General features: G+C 37.7%; 1 protein-coding gene across 1 annotated transcript in view; it reads right to left on the minus strand.

The window, feature by feature from the left end:
• Positions 1 to 15,710, minus strand: part of LNX2 (ligand of numb-protein X 2) — a 60,043-nt gene extending 44,333 nt beyond the window's left edge. Inside the window, exon 1 of the mRNA XM_037527072.2 lies at positions 15,513 to 15,710. The gene's annotated coding sequence lies outside the window, so the exon portion shown is untranslated. The remainder of the gene's footprint in view (positions 1 to 15,512) is intronic.
• Between the last annotated feature and the right edge of the window lie 205 nt (positions 15,711 to 15,915).

Genomic DNA, 15,915 nt, shown 5'->3' on the forward strand with positions numbered 1-15,915 from the left:
CGCTCAACCGCAGCTAGGTATAATAATACAGGAGCAAAGTTATACAAGTAGAAGGGAAAGGGGGGGATTTCTGTTGTGGTAATTTGGAGAAGTACACTGATTCAGAAACAATAGGGGAAGCTGAAATGGATAGTATGGGGGACAAGAACAATTTTAGTATATGTGCTGCCGAAGTGAGCACAAGGGACAATTTTAAAAAGAGAAAGTGCTTGGGGAAGAGTTGGAGTACCGTACATGGATGTATGCATGTGAGAACAGAGAGAGAGTCCAGTTATAGACTATGATACAGAGAGAAGGCTAGAGGGACGGGCTAACCCACTACAGAGTGTTGAGCAAGAAAGGATATGAGTAGGTCTGCATCAGAAGGGATAACCCTTGCTGGAGATTTCTCATAGGTAAGAGGATATGACAATAATGAAGGCAACCAGGAAGTTATAGCAATTAGGAAGATGAATGGTAACATGATTTTGAACTAAGGTAATGATTAGGATTAGTCAAGAGGGGTGATTGGAGTAACATTATAGGATGTGTAAATTTAAAAGAAAAGAGATGAGAGGATAAGAGAAGGGGTTAGCCTATCAAAACTAGAATGGGCACATCAAAGAAAATGAAAACTCTAAACTGAACTTTCCTTGGGCAGTCATTCTGAACTTATGATTCCCATTCCGTTTGTGTTACAGACGCTACAATTATGTTCTAACAATGTAAAGATCAATAGTAATACTTATTTACAAAGCATTCATTAGGAAAGAAAATCAGTGATACAAAGGAACACAAAAGGTACCTAGTAGAAACAGAACAGCACCTATGCTTTACTAACTCTTTTACTCTCTATCAAATTTTTTTAATGGAAAGGAAGAACTTCAATACTGGAAAATAAGGACTATTTAACAACTTTCCCTGAAATTTTTATATTGGCTCTCAAACACTAGAAACATATCTAAATATTTAAATTATGGGGCTGTAGTTAACAACAGTAGCAAGTATCACCCCAGGGAGTATTAGAGCAACCCTGACAATCTTTTGGTTGCTGTTTCCATGAAAGCCTAAGTGAAGAAATCTAACTATAAAACTTAATGTATTTATTTAAAAAAAGCAAGAAAAGCTTGATCTTGTTTTCCCCTATCAGTTAACTAACATGGCACATAACGGGTCTATACTATGCAACAGAAAATTCATGATTAATTCAGTAAGTATTTGTCGATCATAAACTGCAAGCTGAGCACAGTGCTAGGGGACAGTGTTACAGTGGAAGGCTAAATAGACAGTCCCTGACCTTACAGCACTTACTCTAGTACAACACTAGTCAGTGACACAAATATATATATATATATATATATATATATATATATATGTAAAACAATAATACATTATTAGAAAAGCATAATGAGAAGGTTCAAAGTAAGTTTTCCTAAGACTGTGATATTTTAGCAAGGGAAAATTATTGGGAGAGGCAGAGTTTTCTTTCATAACTTGATAGAATGAACCATCTACCTGGTTGTTTCAAATATATCAGTAACATGCCACGTCCAAAATCAAAGCCAAAATCATTATCACCAAAACTAGGTCATGCTCTGGTGAATGGGATTTTTGCTATTTCTCCTCCCTCACTTCGCATAGCTAATCTACTACAAAGTCCTACTAATTTTGTTCTGACTTAAATCTTCTGCCTTTCTTTCTTATCACAGTTCATTTCACTCTTTCACTCCATAGATTTCTACTAGTTCCTCAAAAGTATCATGCTCTGTTTTAAGACCTTTGCAATTATTCCATCTGCCTGGAATACTCTTTCCCACTATCCTCTCCTAGATATTTTTTTTGTCTTTCAAAATATGTTTTCTCCCAGAGCACCATCCATAATGGCAGCAGGACTAGGACAGGTCCCTATTACATGATCTTATAATGTCCTCTTTATTTCCCTTTTAGTACATACCCATATTTATTAATTAATTTACTAATCAATTATCAATATGATTATTTAATATCTGTCTCCCACACTAGATTGGAGCTCTATGTTCTACTCAGTATTATAGCCTTAGCACAAAGCACATCAATTATTACATAGATGATCAATAATATTTTAAATTGTTATTAATTCTAAGTTACTGAGCATACAGAAAGGAGAGAAAGAATGTAGGCTAGATCACCAACTCCAAGCCTTGCACTTTCAAGTACTATGTCATACTGACTGCTTTTTGGTTAAGACAAGAAACAAGGAGGAAAAAAAGAAGGACCAAAATTGACATCAGCACTGTCCAGTGGAGTACAATGTGCAGTATAAATTATTTTAAAATTCTATAGGCTACATTAAGAAAAGTTGACATTAATTTTAAGAATATATTTTACTTAATCCAACATTTCCAAAATTATCCTGTCATTGTGCAATATTTTAAAAATTAATGTGGTATCTTACTGTCTTTTTCCATACCAAGTCTTTGGAAATTCAATGTGTATTTTGTACTTAGAGCATGCCTCATTTGGAGCTGGTCACATCTCAAATGGTCAAAAATCATGTAAGGCTAATGACTAGTGTATGGGACAGCTATGGAAATCTGCATTTATATTAGGATGAAAAGAACAATTTACAGGAGTAAGAAAGTATCTTCCCTCAAACAACTTACAGTCTAACCAATAGATAATCATTATTCAATCAAAGTACACGTGACATGGAGACACATAAACCTAACTGTAGAATTAAGGAAAAAAACCTAAGCAACACTACTGTTTAATAATGGGTGAGCATCTATGTGGATCCTACCATTAGCGGATGATAGAAAATCTGACTGAAACAGCTTAAGTGAAAAATAAGATAGGTGTGACCGGACTAGGGACTCTATCTCTGAACTCTGCTTCCTCTGGATTGGGTTCATATTCATCTGTGTAAGGCATCCGGTGCACAGCAGTTTTAGGGTCACAGCTTTTATAATATTGCCAACAAAGGCCCCAGAATTATGTCTTCCTATTTCTAAAGGTTTGACTTGGGTCATGTACCTATCCTGCATCAATCACTGTAGCCAGGGACATATAGAGCTTTAATGGGCCAGAACTGGGTTACTTCTGCAAAAGAGGAATTGCATCAACTTTCCCAGAAGCACACAGAGGAAAAGTGGATCCCCAAAAAAAGAAACTGGGGGTTGTGGCTAGAAGTAAATATAATGTATGCAGGGCACCCTTCTCCCAAAAAAGTCTACTATTTTAATACTTTACTTTCTTCTCATCCCCAAGCACTATTCTAAGTGCTTGCATTATCACACCAGTTATTCTGGAGCAATCTACCCATCCAATGTTTAGGGAGGAATCCATAGATGTTGCTGATATCATTCCTGGGTCATAAGCGTCTATTCAGAGCCAGTTATCTATGTGGCTTATTTTCACCTAAGCATATTACCTTCCTGCTTTACTTCCCCCTCAAATATCCCAGAAGACTCTTAAATTTCATTTCTAGCAATTTATTCTCTCATAACTCTATTCACTATCACTACATGCTAGATACTATATTAATTACTTTATAAGCATGATTTCATTCAATCTTTCCAGAAAACCCTTGAAGTAGGTGAAGTAGTTACCATCACCATATTAAAGATAAGGAAAATGAGGCTCAGAGTGGTAAAAACAACTAACTGGAAGTGACTAAGACAGGATTCAAACCCTGGTTCATCTAGTTTCAAAGTCCGTATTGGGTGGTACTGAAATTGGGAATTTTTTACCATTCCCTTTGTTTCCTCTCTCATTAAAAGTGGAAACAAAAGGGCATTAGATAATATGCAATACAATCCCAGAGAAACCACACAATTTAAAACTATCTAATGATACTGCTACTGTTGTCCCAAAGGAAGACAACAGTACTAAAAAGGCAGAATGATACTTCTCTGTACTCTGAATTGACTTCTCAATTAAAATTATATTTAGTATAATTAACAGAAAACATAAATTCTCAAAAATTACCAGATAGCCACAATTTCACATATGAAACCAATAAAAATCACCGAAACAGAGAAACAAAGTCTGTAAGATAATAAACCATGCACAAACAGGACATAAAAAGTTGTACTATCAGTTAACATTTTTCAAACAATTTATTATGAAATTTTTCAAAGTTTAACATTTTTACAGTGACAACTGTATCTTACATGTTTACTGTTAACATTTTATATATTTGCTTTACCACGTAGCTATCCATTCTTCCTTCCTTCATGCATTTCAAAGCATATTGCAAAAGTATACTTCTCTCTAAATATTACAGCTTGCACATCACTAACTGAAGTACAATATTTGCTTACATTTTTCTTTTGAGATGAAGTTTAAATACAAAAAAATACACAAACCCCAAGTGCATATTCATTAAGTCTTGACAAATGTACACCCAACTTTATACTAAGATATAGAATATAATCATCATCCCAGAGAGTTCCCTCATGTCCCTTTCCCAATCACTGATTTTTTTTTTTCCCATCAAAGATTAGTTTTGCCTATTTTAGAGTATCGTCTAACTAGGAACACAGAATATGTACTCTTTCTAGTAAGGCTTCTTTTACTAAGCATGTTTCTGAGATCCATCCATGGTGTGGCTGGATCAGCAATCTATTTCTTTCTGTTGCTCAGCCAGATAAGTCTTTTTAAAACAGACGTACATGAGTACCCCATTGCATAATGCTTCTTCCTGGACTATTTCCAGGTTTTGGTGATTATGAATAAAAGTTTCTATAAACATTCTTGTACAAGTCTTTCTGTATAAACATATTTATATAAACATCTTTCTGCTTTCTGGAAGTCATATTATGGAAACTCTACTTTCATTTAGTGTCTTAAGAAATAATCATGCATCAAAGTGGGGGATATACAAAAAGCTCCTAGAACAGTCAACTCTGAGGAACTGAGGACCTGGGGGAAAGAGGAATGGAAATGAGACTTACTTCTCATCAAGTATCTAATTGTACAGACTGACTTCTGTGTATAGGGATAAACCTTGTTGGGAACATGTGCCAAAGGAATAAAACTGGAAGAAAGCAGTTGCGCCTGTATCTTAAAAGTGGTCAGAATAAAAAGCAAAGCAAACAAACATGGTGTCTATATCAAAATTAAACTATATTATGGCACACTAAATATTGTGCTTTTTCATCATTGCTTCATCTCTTTTAAAAATAAATAAAACACAAACCTAAATATTAAGTATCATATTTATCTGCAAAGTGACTTCATACCATAAAGATGGGAGAAATATAGTTACTGATGCATATAAGGATATTTTTAAAGATACATACATACTTTATATCTTATTCTATTCAAACTCAGTGAAATGTCCAGTTTTGTAACACATTTCCAAGAATCAATTTAACAGACAGTTAAACTGGTGTAAAAGCACCCTCACAGATACAGACAAATTTATGTTTTCTTGAATTTACTTCCTCTACTGCTGCCTAAGGGAAATCTGCTATCACATTCTTTGTTTCTAAAAATGTAGCACAACATCAACCGATGAGTCATGGGTCACACTCCAAATTCTTATGTACCAAAGAAAGCAGGGCACAAAAGTCTTACACATCGATTGTAAAGACTGTCTAATCGGCTAAGTTCTAATTCAAGAGCTCTTTATAAAGTTACATAGATGTTAAGTAGTTTTTTGAAAAGATGTGAAACTTGAAATTAAAACTACAAATTCCAAGATGATATAATAATTTTCCTCTCCTAACAAACTAATAGGGTTTTGTTTACCCTAACCCAGTAGCACTCAGTATTAAGTACATTTGAGATACTGTCAGGTACAAATTCAAGTTTGTATAAATTCAGCACCTCCCAGATTTATGAAAAGTCAAGTTATCTGAGAAATGATTATCCAGACATTTTGTCTAAGGCATCTTCATTTCTTCCCACTTTTGCCGTTTAGCTATTTCACTGATATCTCCAGGAGACAGTAAGAAGGGAAAGAAACAAAGAAGATGAATTAGTAGTTGAAAGGAGGGGAGCTACAGATTTCAGTTACCAGTGTAAGAGTCCACTGAGATCGGACCACATCATCTTATTTTCTTCCTAACATTTGTCATTATCCTTTTCATTAATTTTTCTTATCTATTTGCTATTTATCTTTCCTCCTGTCCTCAGCATGTAAATGCCATAAAAATGGGGGTGCTACTTATCTTGTTATATTATTTTCACCATGTAGAATAGTGCAAGTTAACCGGCATTCAATAAATATCTAGTAGAGAAAAATGGCACATAATCATGGACCTAGCTATCTCAGGACCTGCACAATCATGAAAATGCTGAAATTTGTTTTCACTTGAGGCTATATATGCAGGCTTAACAGTTTTCATAATAATAATTTTGCCTACGAAATTAATAATTTTGCCACAAGACTTAATATGCTTAAATTTTATAATTTAAATTCATATTTGTATTTAAACAAGTGATTGCAATGAAACTGTTATTTGATTAGTCTTAATTTCTGAGAACAAGACCTTCTATAACATACCAAATATCTAGAGAGGTACACAGCAGAGTTATTTCAATTACTTGCTGAATAAACGTATTATAACTGGTGGCATTGTTAGTAATTTTTATATTCTTTGCATCATTTAGGATTTTCAAAATTTTCTATATTAAGCATTTATTACATCTTCAATTAAAAATATTTTCAAAGAATGAAAACCACCTGTACCTTTAAGCCCTCATATACTTTGACAATAGCTATAATAAGGCAAATCAAATATATAGATTGCTTGCTTTCCAGCAGTTATCCAAATTTAAAGTCTTTCTAGTAACAGCATTAACTGTCTTAAACTTGAATTGAAAATATTCTTTTTAGGAACTCTCCTGCACTGTTGGTGGGAGTGCAAACTGGTCCAACCACTATGGAAAGCTGTGTGGAGATTCCTCAACCTGCTAAAGATGGAGCTTCCATATGATCCAGCAATTCCACTCCTAGGTATTTACCCAAAGGACACAGAAACATTAATTCAAAAGGGCACCTGCACCCCTATGTTTATTGCAGCACTATTTACAATAGGTAAGCTATGGAAACAACCCAAATGCCCAAAAATAGATAACTGGATTAAGAAGATGTGGTACATATATACACAATGGAATATTACTCAGCAATCAAAAAAGATAAACTCATGGCAATTTGCAGCAACATGGATGGAGCTGGAAGGGATCATGCTCAGCAAAATAAGCCAGAAAGAAAAAGAAAAATACCAGATGTTCTCACTCATAGCAGGAATCTAGAAAACTTAAATAAGGGACCAGGAAAAAGACTAATTATAATAAAGTAAAAATCAAAATCCACAAGCAACTATAAACCAGAGACACACTTCAGGGGGAGAGGGGGGAAGAAGGAGTAGGATCAAAACAAGGAGGGGCGGTGGGAATTGTATGGGAACTATAACCAAGATGAAAATACATACATTGTATAAAAATGAAAAATGATGTAAAAATATATAAAATTTTAAAAATTTAAAAAATAAATAAAAATATTCTTTTTTAAAACATTAATCTTTATCTTTCAGAAAGATAGCCTCCAGAAATCCAACTAATGTCTTTGCTTTATTTACTAACAGAGCAATTTTCTTTTAATTCTTATGGAGACACAATGAATATAGAATTATGAATAAATAGCTTAAAAATTACTTAAGGAGTCATTTGTTTTCTTCCAACACCCCAAGTTTGATTTACTGCCTCTGATGAATCCAAACTCTAAACAAAATTCAGTCACATTTAGAAAGAATTCAGTCTTTAGTCATACTGAGCAAGTCTATAACATGCAAACTTTTTATAAGGAAAAAAGTGAATATATACATAAATTGAAAGTTGTCTTTGATGTTTATGAGTATTCAGATTTTAATATCACTCTGTATCCCACAAATGGATTCATCTTTTTTAAAGGACTTATTTATTTATTTATGCATATAAGAACTAGGGTACAGGCCAGTGTGGGGGTGAGAGGATTCACCAGAGACAGAGTGGAGAACAGAAAAGGCAGACTGACTGAAATACACTGCTGAGAAGAGCAGCGAGCGAGACAGGAGAGGTCTGGATGCTCCCTGGCCAGGGACTGAACTTGTGTAGCAGTGGCTGCGGACAGCTTCATAGGTTGCGTCTTAACCCCTTGTGCCACCAAGGAGGCCCACAAATGGATTCATATTTATAAATATTACAACCCAATAGAAACTACACCACTAAAACAAAAAAAGTACTCAGAATAAATCCTAAAAGGTTTCTTGATGTTATTGTATATCTTCAAAGATATAAAAATCATTAAAATGTGTTAACAAATGAAGTTTTAAATTCTATATACCTGGAAAATTATTAGGTCAGAAACCCAGAAAAATCACATCTATTTTTAACAAACTCTGAAATTAGTCTAAGTATCAATTAATGTATCTCATCTATAATGAAAGCACAAAGGCTAAAATTAGAGAAAATAATGAGGTCAATAAATATTTCATATGAGATATAATTGCTATACATACTTTCAAAATCTCATCAAATAGCCCTGACAGGATGGTCTTTTTTTTTTTTTTTTTTAATTTTTATTTATTTATTTATACAAGCACTGGGTAAAGTCAGAAGCTCGGGAGGGCGAGAGAATTCACCAGAGCCAGAGCGGAGAGCAGAGAAGGCAGACTGACGAAATACACTGCTGAGGGGAGCAGCAGGTAGCAGGAGAGGTCTGTGCACCATATGGGACCCTCCTCCGGTGTCCAGGAAGCAGCCGGGGATCGAACCGGCGCTGCAGAGGCTGCGGGCAGCTTCGCAACCCAGTGCTCAACTGCTGCGCCACCGGGGAGGCCCCCAGGATGGTCTTAAAAGGCATGTACAGCAACTACTGACCACATGCATTAGAGATTTAGTAATAGAGGCACAGGATGAAGTCACATGTATTTTGATTACTGATTTCTTCCTAATTCTTTTATTTTTAGCTTCAGCTAGGCTTAGGCAATTACTTCAATATTGATGCCCAAAACTCTGAAAAACAAAGGATAGAGGAAGTGATACTAGGATATACTAGTAAGGATCATTTGGAAACTCTGTCCTAACCAAATCACTGTCATTAATCCCCTAAATTAAAACTGTTCCATATATTTCAGACCGTTCCTTTTGTTCCCATAAGCAAGGTCTCAGAGATATATTCAAAATATTTTGTTTGGGCCCTTACCTTGTACCCTATCCAAAAAATGATTCAAAATGAATTAAAGATCTAAACATTAAGACCTGAAATTATAAAACACCTAGAAGAAAATATAGGGGAAAAACTTCATAACATTGGATTTTACAAGGATTTCTTATATTTGACACCAAAAGTACAAGCAACAAGGCAAAAATAAATGAAATTATATCAAATTAATAAACTTTTGCACATCAAAAGATATAGTAGGCAAAGTGGAAAGGGAACCTAAAGTACAGGAAAAAATACCTGCAAATAATATATAAGGGTTGAATATCCAGAATATATAAAGAATGCTTACAAATCAACAACAAATAACCAAATAATCAAAAACAATAACCCCAAAAATCAAATAATGGAATTAAAAAAGGGTTAAGGACTTGAATAGACATTCCTTCAAAGAAAATACAGAAAAGGACAATAAGCATAACGTGATGTTCAACATTACTAATCATCAGAGAAATGCAAATCAAAACCACAATGAGTTATCACCTCATAACTATTAGGATGGCTGCTATCAAAAAAAAAAAAAAAAAAAAAAAAAAACCCACCAGAAAATAAAAAATGATGAGAATGTGGAGAAACTGGAATCCTTATGTATTGCTGGTGAGGCTGTAAAATAGTGCAGCCTCCATGGAAAATAGCATTGGAGTTTTCAGGAAATTTAAAATAGAGCTACTCTATGACCTTGAAATCTCACTTTTGGATATGTAGCCAAAGAATTGAAAGCAGAATCTCAAAGAGATATTTGCACACCCATGTTCACAACAGCACTATTCACAATAGCCATGAGGTGGAAGCAACCCAAATATCCAAGGAGGGATGAGTGGATAAATAAAATGTGGTATATACATAGAGTGGAATATTATTCAGCCTTATAAAGGACAGAAATCCTGTCACAAACTACAACATGCATGAACCTTGAGGTCATTACACTAAGTGAAATACGCCAGATACAAAAAGACAGTGTATGATTCCAGGCAAAGTACAAAAACAAATGTTAAGAAAGGCCAAGGTACAAATGAAGGATATACCAGGTGCTTAATGATGGATTTCAAACTGAAAAGGGAAGACTGGAGACCAATCAATGTTAATTTATCAGGTAACAGGAGGTGCAGTGCACTGCACAAGACAAAGGCAAACAGTTTCTTTCAAGAGGAAGTGCATATAGTATAAAGGGTGGGTGTGAGAGAACTAGAAGGACAGGATAAGAGACTATGATTAGAGAATAGGACATTAAAATTTAAGGTTTCTAATGTGGAAAATTGTGTGGAATGTTAGAATACAGGAGGGGGGAAAATGAGGTCACTGGAGTAAAGGAGTCAAGCTACTAAGAGTCAGGAATTAGTCAACCTGCTTAGAATGATTCACTCCTTGACTGGATCTTTTTTAAGATTTTACATTCTACAAGGGCAAAGACATTCTTGAGTGTTCCACACAGGCCAATGCCAATCACATCACGAATGCTTAGGTACTTATTGAACACTATTAAATTGAAAATCAAAGTTCAAACATAAAAAATCAGGTAGAAGAAAAGTGGCAATGGTCACAATAAAGAGTATGTAAGTAAAGGGCTCTGATTTGTTTGTTCAATATTCATTTGCATGGTTTAACTCAACAGCATTAAGAGCGCTGGATAAAGAACTAATTTTTAAGATTGGTAATCAAAATCCTAATAGGAGGGGTAGTGTAAATATTTTCCAGACTTAATTTTTATTGCTAAAACAAAGTAATAGCTCACAGAGACTTTAGAAGTATTATTATAGCCACGTACACCTTATTTTACATAAGACATGGGTCCTCAAAACTTCACCGTAAACATTTTTTACAATGATTCCAATTACACACTTTAGGGCAAATTGTTATACAAAGGAATTCTAAGATTACTCTTTCAATATAGAAAAAAATGAAAACCTTTGTTTTACATGTGAAAGTGATATGCCTTTTAGGTGGACACAGTTGTTTATAGCACATATAAGCATAAAAACATACCATATATATTATAGTATACTTGCATATATGTTTATATAGTTATATATTTTTAACTCCCCTATTGTTTATTTTCTACATTTGTTTCTATTTCTCATAATTCTCCATTGAGGAATTCTGCCTATCAGATGTAATAGTGATAAATCTCTAGATTGGAAAGATAAAGATATAAACTATGCTAAAATCATCTCTGTCCACAACACTTGTCCTAACTTTCCAACTTTTTTTTTAATCTATACTTCAGAGTCTTTGCCCTCTAGTTTTGCTAATAATAAATAGAAGACAAAGTTATAATGCAGGTGTTGTCAGTTTACCTCTAACCAAAGCAACATTCTTATATAATTCGGCTCCTCCTTACCACATCTCACTGTAAAACTTGAAAAAGGAGGGAATCATGCAAATAATAGCAGCTGGCACTAAAATCATTGACTCATAAGAGTCATAAATTTGGTTATAGCTTCTGTATCTTCCTATTCCTTGCTGGTTCAATTTTCTTTTTTGTTTTCTCTCTAACCTATCTTTGTTCCAAAGATTTGGCGAAGTTTGTGGGCCAAGTCAGAACAGAGCCAATGGATCCAATTTATTCATGCTTGCATACATTTTTATGGCTCTAAGTACATGGGGATTTTTCAGTGAGCAAAACAGACCTGATTCCAGTTTTTATGAAGAATACATTTTAAAGGATAGAACCTATGATTCCTGCCTCTTTAGAACTATACTAAATGATATACTGTAATGTATATCATCAGCATTTGTTTCTTTAACAATTTCTCTTAATAACTTCTTCTTAAGCTAATACACAAGACAGTCATTTCTTCTTATTCCAGTCAACCGAAAAACTTTCATAACCACAGATTTTTTTTTCTAAAGTTGAATACTTTGAGGAAAAGGGACATGTGACAGGAATGTTAAAGGTGATTTATTTTGTAAATCTCCCAGTTCCCCACCCTTTTTTTTTTTTTTTTTTCAACCAAGTAGAGTGATGGAACCTATGAAAAGAAACTTTTGACTCTTCTAAAAACCTTGTTGAATTGTGAAGTAGGAAGGTGGGCCTGGAGTGAATTTTTAAGGCCTATAAGCAGGAAAAGTTAAATGACTCTGCTTAATAAAACAAAAAGGATTTGGATGGGGGTGAGGTACAATTAGAAAAGAAGAAAAAAGAGGAGTATGAGAAGGGCATGGTGCCAAACAAATGATATGAGCCTGGAGTTCCCCTATGTTGGTGGCCAAATGCATTTTAAGGATACAGATTCAGCATCAACATTCCTGGCACTGCTGTAAAGTGCAATAGCAGCTACCAGTGTATTATTCATTGCAGAGCACTTAGCACTTGGCCTTACTTACAGTGGGCACTCATATTTATTGAACTGACTTGAATAGAAACACTCCTTTCCTTCTACTTTCTCCAAATCATCATAAAGCTTACCACACCACAAAGGCTTTCTGTGAACTCTCTTTATTTCTTTCCCATTCTTTCCTAACTCTTGTGGGAAACATCTATACCCAACCAGTGCACCACACACACCTCAAACATCCGTTAGCAACTCACTGGATTGGTCAAAACTATTTATCTACCCTTCCCTACTCCTACCATCAATTTTAAACTTCTCATACCTTCCAACATTTCACTAGCTCATTAATGTTATCATAACTAAAAGAACAACTAATATTTATTGAGCACTTGTAATGCGCTAGGTATTTTGCCAAGTGCATTACATGTGTAATTTCATTTGATCCTCAAACCCTCCTAGGCAGAGACTATAACCATTTCCTAAATGTTAGGAGATCAAAGCTCATTCAGGAGACTAATTCTGAATTAATTCAACCCATGTTCTGACTCCACAGTCAACTTAACTGGTACACTCCAATGCCTCAAGTCAAAAAACCTAGGAATCATTTCTCTTATTAGTCAGATCTAGTCACTGATCTAGTTGAACCAATTACCTCTCCTAAATGCCACATCAACTCTATTTCCACTGCCTTCACGTAGTATGACAACTAGCATTTCCCAAACCCTTGCTATGTGCCAAGCACTGCTCTGAGTAATATATTTGCTTTTTCAAGTTATATTCCCCATCCCTATAAAACGAAGAACCTAAAGAAGGACAAGGTTGGGCCTCCCCTAGTGGTGCAGCGGTTGAGTGCTGGACTGCAAAGTTGCCCGCAGCCTCAACAGCGCCGGTTCAGTTCCCGGGCCGCCAGCAAGGGTCCCACATGGCGCGCAGACCTCTCCTGCCGCCCACTGCTCCCCTCAGCAGTCTATTTCATCAGTCTGCCTGTTCTGTTGCCCGCTCTGGCTCTGGTGAATTCTCTCACCCTCCCGAGCTTCTGACTGTACCCAGTGCTTATATAAATAAATAATCTTTAAAAAAAAAATTTATAAAAAAAAGGACAGGGTTACACAATGAGTGACAGAATCAGATTCAAACTCAGACAATGTGAATAGAGAAGCACTTAACTCTCAAAGCATAACAGCTCCTACTTTGCTTCCCTCTACCACCCATCTGGACCCCCTCCTTCCAAGAGACTGCTGCAGATATCTTTTTGGAATGCAAATGTTATCATGACATTCTCCTGCTTATAATTAGCAGCTCTGTATCACTGACTGGATGAACTCCAAACTTCTTATTTTGGCATGCAAAATTTTTCATGTTTCTGTTCAAGTCAGCTCAATAGACACATGAGTGCCCACTGTAAGGAAGCAAAGTGCTAAGTGCGTAGAAATGATTAATACACCATTGGCCACTGTTACTCCCACCCAATACCTTAAGTCTTTCAGCCTAAGAAGCCATCCACATGCACCTCTTCTAATGCAACATGTACTTGGCAAAATTCCACACCAATTTGATGAGTTAAGTGCCTATGTGAGGGTTTCCCTGTTAGACTTCAGGCAGAAAAGTTCCTTCTATTAAGTTCTCACTGCACTTTGTTCAAATTACTTTCAGGTAGCTACTGGAATGGAGGTATGAACTAAGTTGTTCACAGGAGACTAAGAGCAACTTCAGGACAGAACTGACCCCTGCTACCAATGCCTGGCATGCCGTAGGCACGCTATCACTTACTGAGTAAGTAAATACTGAAAATTTCCAACTAAATGAGATGAGGAACAAGATATAAAATTGGGAATGTTAACACAAAAGTGAGCCAACATTAAAAGTGATGTTATTCTACTTTGGTTCCAATTTGGCCTACATTTTATCCCTATGGGAAAACTCACATGTGGGACTTGGACAAGCTAAAAAGGCAAAATTGCTTTTCATGGTTCAACAAAGCTTTGACAGGCCAAAAAGGAGACTAGATCAAAGTCCATTTTCCAAAGAAGTATGGAGATGGGAACCAAATCCACGAAAGTAAATAAAATTGATCTATTGAAATCGAACTTCACCAGTGCTGCGTCACAGTACATGCAACAGAAAAATAAAAATCTGTTCTGGGACAAAGGCCAATTTGCAAATAAATACTACTGCTGTAAGAATGTGAATTTCTTAAAGTGAAGGCGGTTTCAACAAACTAGAGTTCACCACTCTTTCCTCCTAAACTGGCACTGCTTTTTGCTCAATTTCATTCTGGTTTCTGGGATTTAAAAAGAAAAATCCATAGAGTTGAGCCCATGCGTGAGTGTACTGTAGCTCCTGGCAGACACCATCGTCTTAATTCAAACCTTAAATGTAAACTCAAAATATCAGAAGAAACACTTACATATAAGTCAAAAGTCCGTCTAAAACATGGCATGAAGCTGTGAAAAGAGCGCCATAGGTGTCTTGAACGCTGTTTTGTGTGCAACTGCTTCCAAACCAAGATCCATATTTTGAAATTACCTCCTCCACTATATCAAATCTCCCTCCTACCCTCTCCAGCTTAAAGGCTGAGGTGAGAATTCACGGGCAACAGGCTGGGACGGAGTCTGATCTCTCCCCATCTCTTCCCAGAGGAAACCAGACCCATCCTAAGGCAGCTTGCGGCACTCTCACTCAGGAAACACGGAAAATAATAAAGTCATCCCCACCTCTCCCTTCGCCAAAAAAGCAGACGCCGCGCAGATCCACAGCAGGGTGGCCGGAACCACCAAATGGGAACAGCCGGGGGCCGCCCTCCCTGCCCAGGCGCCTGCCGGGCGGCGGGCACCGGCGCCGGGCGGCCGGTCCTTCCTCCCGGGACGAGCCCGCGGCCCCACGCCGCGCGCCGCCGCCGCAGCCCGCGCAGCGGCAGCCCGGCGAGCGCGAGAGGAGCCGAGGAACGGCCGCGGCGCCTCGGGCCGCCCCACCGGCGCGGAGCTGCCCCACACCCGCCGCCCGCCCGCACCTGAGGCGGCGCCCGGACCCGGCGAGAGGGCGCGGCGCGGCGGGCAGGCAAAGTTACTCACCGGCAGAGCGCGCCCGCCCGGGGCGCGCACCGGCCCCCGGCGCCGCCGCCCAGCGCCGCGCCGCTCACCGCGGCCCGCCGAGGGAGCGCAGAGCCCGCCGGCCTCCGCTCCGCCGGGAAGCGCCGCCGCCGCCGCGGATTTCCTGGCAAGAAAGCAAACTCTGGCCAAGACTTCACTTCTCAACCGCCCCTGCTGCCTCCCGGGGGCGAGCGCCGGGGCCCAGCGACCAACCCGACAAGCCCCTGGGCCAATCGGAGGCAGCATAGGGTGGGAAAGGGGCGGGCCGGTGGGCGGCTCCACCTATCCGAGAGCCGTGGGCGGGCCGGCACGGGGCCGTCACTCCCGGGTTTGAGTGCGCCCACCCCCCCCCCCCGCCGCCGCCCTCCCCCACTGGGCGGCCGGC

Source organism: Talpa occidentalis, unplaced genomic scaffold (assembly GCF_014898055.3).
Source record: "Talpa occidentalis isolate TD23 unplaced genomic scaffold, MPIMG_talOcc4v2.1 talOcc4.5, whole genome shotgun sequence".
Taxonomy (NCBI): domain Eukaryota; kingdom Metazoa; phylum Chordata; class Mammalia; order Eulipotyphla; family Talpidae; genus Talpa; species Talpa occidentalis.